Here is a 7,848-nt window from a genome sequence, read left to right as displayed (position 1 = left end):
GAAGAAGGAATATCCCTGAATACCTAGGGTAAATAATTTGCTGTAAAAATACTAATAAATTCTATTGAACCGTGGGAGGGGCATTATGTCGGTAATAAAAGATATATCAGTTTAAAATATTTCACGCTAGATTACATTTACATTTAGTAATTTAAACACATACCAAACAATTTATAGCATACGTATATACACTAAACATACAAACGCAGGTACATGGCCACATACATATACAGACATATATAGGCAAGACATAAATATATACAAATGCATATATATGTGTGCACACGCACGCTCACGAAATCTCTTGGCGTATGCTTATACAAGTTAGTTGCTACAGGCGAAAGAAAAAGAAGGAAAAATATCAGGTAATAAGTATTGAGAGAAAGAGAACAGTGGAAAAGAAGAAAAAGAAATAAAAGAAAGAGAAACAGAAAATTAGAGAAAGAAAGAGAAAAAACAGATTGGGGTTGGGAGTTATGAATTGATGTTTTGCGCAACGAACACATATAGAAACGCACACACAAAATTACATGTATATCTGCATAAATACATACATACAAATATACACACATATAAATAAGCATACAAATATGCAAAAATATGTACGCATATATATGTATGTATACTCTTTTTTACTCTTTTACTTGTTTCAGTCATTTAACTGTGGCCATGCTGGAGCACCGCCTTTTAGTTGAGCTAATCGACTCCAGGACTTATTCTTTGTAAGCCTAGTACTTATTCTATCGGTCTCTTTAGCCGAACCGCTAAGTTACGGGGACAAAAAGAGAAATGCTTACAGCACCTAGGTTTCCCAAGCGGTCACCCATCTAAGTACTAACTAGGCTCGATGTTGCTTAACTTCGGTGATCGAACGAGAACCGGTACTTTCAACGTGATATGTCTTCACATCAAGATAAATATAAACATCATAACGTATGTACGCAAACAATTAAGAAAAAAACTGTCTGGTGTATATAATATTAATATGTTAAAAATAGGAAATTGCTCATTAGTTTAATTAAATGCAAGATAAAGTTATATGCAGAATTCTGCATATAACCTTGTCCTGCTCCATTCTAAACAAAACTGTCCGATGAACGGGAACGTGAAACTGAGTAACACGTTTTGTGATATTTTTGCTGCATTTTCATAAAGCATATTACTCTACCTCTGGTATTCGAGTACTATTTTCCCACCTTGTTTCGCATTTATGCGCTTACTCTGGTGTATATATATACATATATATATATATATATATATATATATATATATATATATATATATATATATATATATATATATATATATATATATATATATATATATATATATATATATATATATATATATATATATATATATATATATATATATATATACCAGAGTGTATACGTATATGCATATATATATTATTTATATTATTATATGATTGAATGCCACGCATCCTTTCCCAAATAAGTTTTATCTTAATAATTCTGATACGACACTCTATTCTATCCTATTACTCTTTCGTTTTCTCTCTTCCTTCTCTTATTCTTTTACTCCCTTCTCCCACTCTCATCTTTCTCTCTTATCCTTTCTCCAAATCTTTTCTATTCCCCTTCACAGTTCTCTGTCTGTCACTCTCTCTCTCTCTCCCTTAATCTTCTTCCTTTGCTCTCGTAGCTCCCACGTGACCATCGGCTATCTTCCTTCTTCTAACTTTTGTTTGTTTCTTTATGTTGTAGCTGGACGAATCAGACGTATTCTTGTCTGTCTTCTGTCCAAGCTTGTTTCTCTGCGTTCACCACCTCACCTCGTTTAGGCTTAGCAGCCCTTCCTGTTTGTTTTCACTGTCCTGTGTTTGTTACCAATTTTGACCCTCCGCAAAATCCCAAATTTTATTTGATTTGCTTTGCGGGAGCAACTGTTTTATCGAAGGCGTATCTTGTCATGAAATAGTCGAAATACGGATTAGAGAAACAGCCGACAACTGACGAAGGGTTGCTCTTTATGCTGTTTATCTCGTTTTCCATTTGCTTCTTTCGTTGTTCACAAAAGAAGTTCATATTGAATTTATTCCTATTTTATGTTGTTTACGTTTTGTGACGTCTTGTGCCCACATATGCATATGTTTATACGTATACATGTAGGTATGTACATATACGTATGTATATATGCATATGTATTATTTATATTATATATAAATACACACACACACACACACACACACACACGCATATATAAATATACATACATATATTACAGAGATGTACTTGCATAGCAAGTGACCTGATCTGAGAACGTGTGCTGAAACAAAAACAATTGCAGCGTGGAAGATATTTATAGGCCATTTAAAAACGCACAAAACCGTTAGATTCACTTCAACATTTAAATTTTATTTGTCAAAATATTTCCGTCGCTTTGAGCGACCTGTTCACTGACAAAATTCCGTCCTGCATCTAAGAAAGTAACAGTTAGTTCATGATATGTATGTATGTATGTATGTATGTATGTATGTATGTATGTATGCCTATAAATATGTGGGTATGCATATCTGTACATGCGTATGAATGCGTGCATGCCTATACGCGTGTATGTATGTATGTATTTTGTATTCATATATATGTATATATATATATATATATATATATATATATATATATATATATATATATATATATATATATAAATGTGTGTGAGTGTGTGTGTCCCTCTCACACTGTCTAACGGTGAATGGATACAACGTCTTAGATACATACATGCAAATATAAAGCTACTTATACATACGTACAAACGCACACAATCATATAAACACGTATACACTCTCACATATATACGTATAATCTTAAAGTGTACACATATATACGCTTAGCCATCTACACATATATATGTCACTATTTATGCAGCCAACGGTTAAAAAAAAAAATTATACATAGACATATACCTATATATATGTACATACATATATATATAATATGCATATATTTACACACATACTCATACGTGCATGCATGTACCCACTCATACACACACATATACTCAAACAACACTCACACACACACACACACACACACACACACACACACACACATACATACGCACGTTAAAATACACATACATCTACACAATATTTTTCTCCGATCAAGACGGCGAGTTGGCAGAAACGTTAGCACGCCGGGCGAAATGCTTAGCGGTATTTTGTCTGCCGCTACGTTCTGAGTTTATATTCTGCCGAGGTCGACTTTGCCTTTCATCCTTTCGGGGTACATTAAATATGTACCAGTTACGCACTGGGGTCGATGTAATCGACATAATCTCTTTGTCTGTCCTTGTTTCTCCCCTCTATGTTTAGGCCCTGTGGGGAATCAAGACATAAATATGTTTCTCCCATTAAACGATGAGATTGGAGAATTTCAATATCTGTGAAAATTGTAATTTTGAGTACTATGAATGCATTGTAATGATCAAAAGCTAGTTGATTTCCTTCGTTCACCTGGCGTATTACCAAACAGTGATATGCCTACATAAAAATAACGAAATTTTGCTGATAGCACATAGAGAAAAAATACACTCACAAATCATTGAAAGACTTTGGAGAGACATAAAAGAATCAATCAAAAAGTCAGAAATTCGATCAAAATATATTGAAGAAATATCAGACGAAATACTGATAAGCATTTCGCCCGGCGTACTAAGGATTCTGCCAGCTGTCCGCCTTAATCTATACCTATAAAATGCAGGATGTGCGTGTGTACGTGAATGTACTTTGTGCACGTCCACAAATTAGCACGCATGTCGCTCTAATTTTAGGATGACATTGGTCACGACCATGGCTGTGCTTTTGTCAGCTTATTTTCCACGAGGCACTCTCGTTCAGCGGTAAAAATCGATATTCAGCCATAACTTTTACCAATTTTCATGTCGGTGAAATCTGTAAGTTTTCTAATATGTGTTAAGTCCCTTGTCTCGCAATGACGAAAAGTATTATACAGAAAAACAAAGATGAATCCCTCTGAAAGAAATGCATATATAGTTTTAATTTTTCTATATATTTCATTTTAAATAAAATTTTGAATGTTAGATAATTAATGTTGGTTTATTCAATTAGAAAACAAAACCTAATGATGATGTAATTAACAACTAGTACATTTCGTTTCTAAGTTTTTGTTTGCTTTTATGTTTAATTCTTTACTTGACTGTTACCTTTCTTACGTAGAGTGTCTGCATTCTAACTTTTTAAATTTCTGTTCGCTAGAAACCTCACAACAAACTTTGTTCATCCACAACATTCTTTCCATTCATTTCTGTTTATGAAATTCTCTGTACGGTGGTCGAGGCAAATCGATGACTTCGTGCTGTAGTCGTTTTTCTTCCTATGTGATTTAAAGCATTTTTTTATATATGGCATTTCAACATTAGAAACGAGTTCCGAACATGCTATTCAAGTTCCCTAAAACTTATCTTCTGCCATAAAATCTTCGATGATATAATGATATCAGAAATAAATCATTGCTTTAAATTCCACCTCCCAAAAAACCTACCATCCAATGAGTGAAACACCTCAAAACAACAATTCAAATGGGATAGAGAGTACACGCATCACAACAACAATAACACCAAGTCTGTGGTTGTTTGTATGCGTGTGTGTGTGTGTGTGTGTTTCTGTGTGTGTGTGTGTGTGTGTGTGTTTCTGTGTGTGTGTGTGTGTGTGTGTGTGTGTGTGTGTGTGTGTGTGTGTGTGTGTATGTATGCAGATTTACGGTATATCCTATTGTTAAGGAAATTTTACACAATCATTCAATAAAACTCAAATGGGACAGTACACCAGGACCCGCTTGGTAGTCAATCACTGACGCCTCACTTTATTGAGGCCACCATTGTTACAGGGTGCGGGAGGGGGGAAAATGTTTTCATTTCAAGGATGCACCTTTATCCCTCGGGGTCAGACATGTTTAACTTACGCAGATCGCAGTTCCTGGGGAGGCCATGCTTCACCATGTTCATCGACAAATCCCAAGGTCAAACACTATCGGTGGCGGGCATCCATTTGGGGGAGCCGTGCTTTTCACATTGGCAACTTTATGTGGCCTACTTCAGTCTGGGGAAGGAGAAACGCTCTTTTTGTGTATGCTCCTCAGGGCAAAACACGCAATGTTGTATATAGCGAAGTTTTATAAACGTAGAAAGAAGAACAAGTCATCATTGCAGCCGATGTGGTTATAAACAGGTGATCCGGAAGCATTAGCCGGACATATTCTCAAACCATGGTAACATGACTCATGGACTCTTCCTCTTCTTTACTGGACAATGCTGACTTCTCCGACAACAATGCTCACTCGGCCGATATCAGCGCTTGGCCAAGTTGCTCATAGAGTTAGGCTAGAAGGGCCAGGCCCCTTATTTTTTGTTAAGGCTCTTGGTAAGTTTTCCTAAGATACTCCAATCCGGATCCCCAATGCAAACCTTCGAATTAACCTTCTCCAATGCAGATCTCTAATGCAACCTTATCCAATCCAACTCTTTGAGTCACCTTCTTCACTGCAGATCTCCAATACAAACCTTTGATGCATCCTTATCCAATGCAAACATGACATTCAATACAACCTTCTCCAATGCAGATCTTCGATGCAGATCTTCGAGGTAACCTTCTCCAATGCATATTTTCGATGCAACCTTGACCGATAGTACTCTGAGGAGGGATTAGGACTAGATCGGGATTAGTCGCTGCCTTTTAGAGGCTCCCGAGCCAGCTCTCACTAGGTGAGCTAAGGCTTAGGTTAAGGCTTAGTTGCGATCCGAACATAGCCTCTTCTGAAGCAAGTCAGAGATCTGTTTGCAGATCTTTCCATTCGGAGTTAGTTGCTTAAAAGCTATATACTAGCTTATAAGCTAGTAAACTATATATTAACCCTTGTCAACATTTGCATTTCACATCACCTGGTGTCGGGTGATGCGCGTGAGAGCGCTTGGCTTTGTCAACACTTTAAGCGCGCCATCGCTCGTGGTAATTCTGGGAGCATGCTGGCTTGCTTCATTAAGTTCTGTTAAACCTTGTGGTATGCGACCAGTTGCTTTCAAACAAATAATAAAAGGAAAAATCAAATCGGACAGAAATGGAAGTTGGTAGCCACACAGAAAAAATTCGGAAGTTTGTCTTTATTGGGTGGAGAATCACCAAGAACAGATCGGTGGGCCAGGAGTACAGGTGGAGGTTGATGAAACCGTTATTGTTCACAGAAAATATAGCCGTGGAAGACTTGCAGCTTTCAATAAGAAGACTTTCAGCTTTCAATAAGGTGTGCATTCTTCTGGTAGCAGGTTTAATAGCTTCCATGAACTGGAATCGCGCGACATACTGCTTTAAGAAATGAGCCCGGATGCCTGGACGAATCACCGTTCTCTTGAAGGTGCTCCACAATCATTCGATTGTCTGCGTGTGCACTGATGAAATTGCTGGATCTACGAAATTTTCACTATGGTTAACCGGAAATTGTGTGTAACCTAGATTTCCAAGAGAATTGTAGGCACCGCAAGAATCACTATATATTATGGATCCTTGACGTATGTGGCGAGTGATTATCGGAATGAGTGAAGAGGCATTTCGCCTTTCCTCTTCGGAACACTCCGATGAAAGAGGTATCAAAAATTTCTTTTTGGTTTCTCGTTCGATTCCACCGAAAAGCCAGATAGTCTTCACAGAAAATATAGTGGTGGACGACTTGTGAAGACTATCTGGCTTTTCGGTGGAATCGAACGAGAAACCAAAAAGAAATTTTGATACCTCTTTCATCGGAGTATTCCGAAGAGGAAAGGCGAAATGCCTCTACACTCATTCCGTTAATTACTCACCACATACGTCTAGGATCCATAATATATAGTGATTTTTGTGGTGCCTACAATTCTCTTGGAAATCTAGGTTACACACAATTTCCGGTTAACCATTGTAAAAATTTCGTAGATCCAGCAATTTCGTCAGTGCACACGCAGACAATCCAACGATTGTGAAGCACCTTCAAGAGAACGGTGATTCGTCCAGGCATCCGGGCTCATTTCTTAAAGCAGTATGTCGCGCGATTCCAGTTCATGGAAGCCATTAAACCTGCTGCCAGAAGAATGCACACCTTCTTATTGAAAGCTACAAGTTTTTACCCTGGTCCAAGATGATTTTGTCCTCCAAATAATCGGTTCCTTGGTAAAATTCACGGAAAGTGATTTAATGTGCATTTGACTGATGTTTCCAGCACGTCGTAATGCAACCCTTCTCGTTTCGTTATCATCACTGTCGCATGTCTATATCCAAGTAATGGACAACGCACAGAGGTATGTATAGATTATTTTCAAATAATTTCTGTAATTCATTGTGGTAGCATACTTTACTATTTGACAACGTTTTCTTACACACGTTTTCTGTTTTATTATTACTTATATTCCACTGCTTCATCGTTTAATGGGAGAAAAATTCTGAATATATATATATATATAAATATATATATATATATATATATATATATATATATATATATATATAATATATATATATATATAAATATATATATATATATAAATATATATATATATATAAATATATATATATATATAAATATATATATATATATAAATATATATATATATATAAATATATATATATATATAAATATATATATATATATAAATATATATATATATATATATATATATATATATATATATATATAAATATATATATATATATATAAATATATATATATATATATATATATATATATATATATATAAATATATATATATATATAAATATATATATATATATAAATATATATATATATATAAATATATATATATATATATAAATATATAAATATATAT

The 7,848-nt window shown here is 35.2% G+C and overlaps 1 pseudogene; it reads right to left on the bottom strand.

Annotated features, from left to right (window-relative positions):
* Window positions 1-790: 790 nt before the first annotated feature.
* On the bottom strand, window positions 791-909 carry LOC128248947 (5S ribosomal RNA; annotated as a pseudogene).
* Between the last annotated feature and the right edge of the window lie 6,939 nt (window positions 910-7,848).

The sequence above is a fragment of the Octopus bimaculoides genome, chromosome 10, assembly GCF_046866305.1.
Source record: "Octopus bimaculoides isolate indiv1 chromosome 10, ASM4686630v1, whole genome shotgun sequence".
Classification (NCBI taxonomy): domain Eukaryota; kingdom Metazoa; phylum Mollusca; class Cephalopoda; order Octopoda; family Octopodidae; genus Octopus; species Octopus bimaculoides.
The sequence above is the reverse complement of the archived record's forward strand: the minus strand, read 5'-3'. Positions and strand labels throughout refer to the sequence as shown.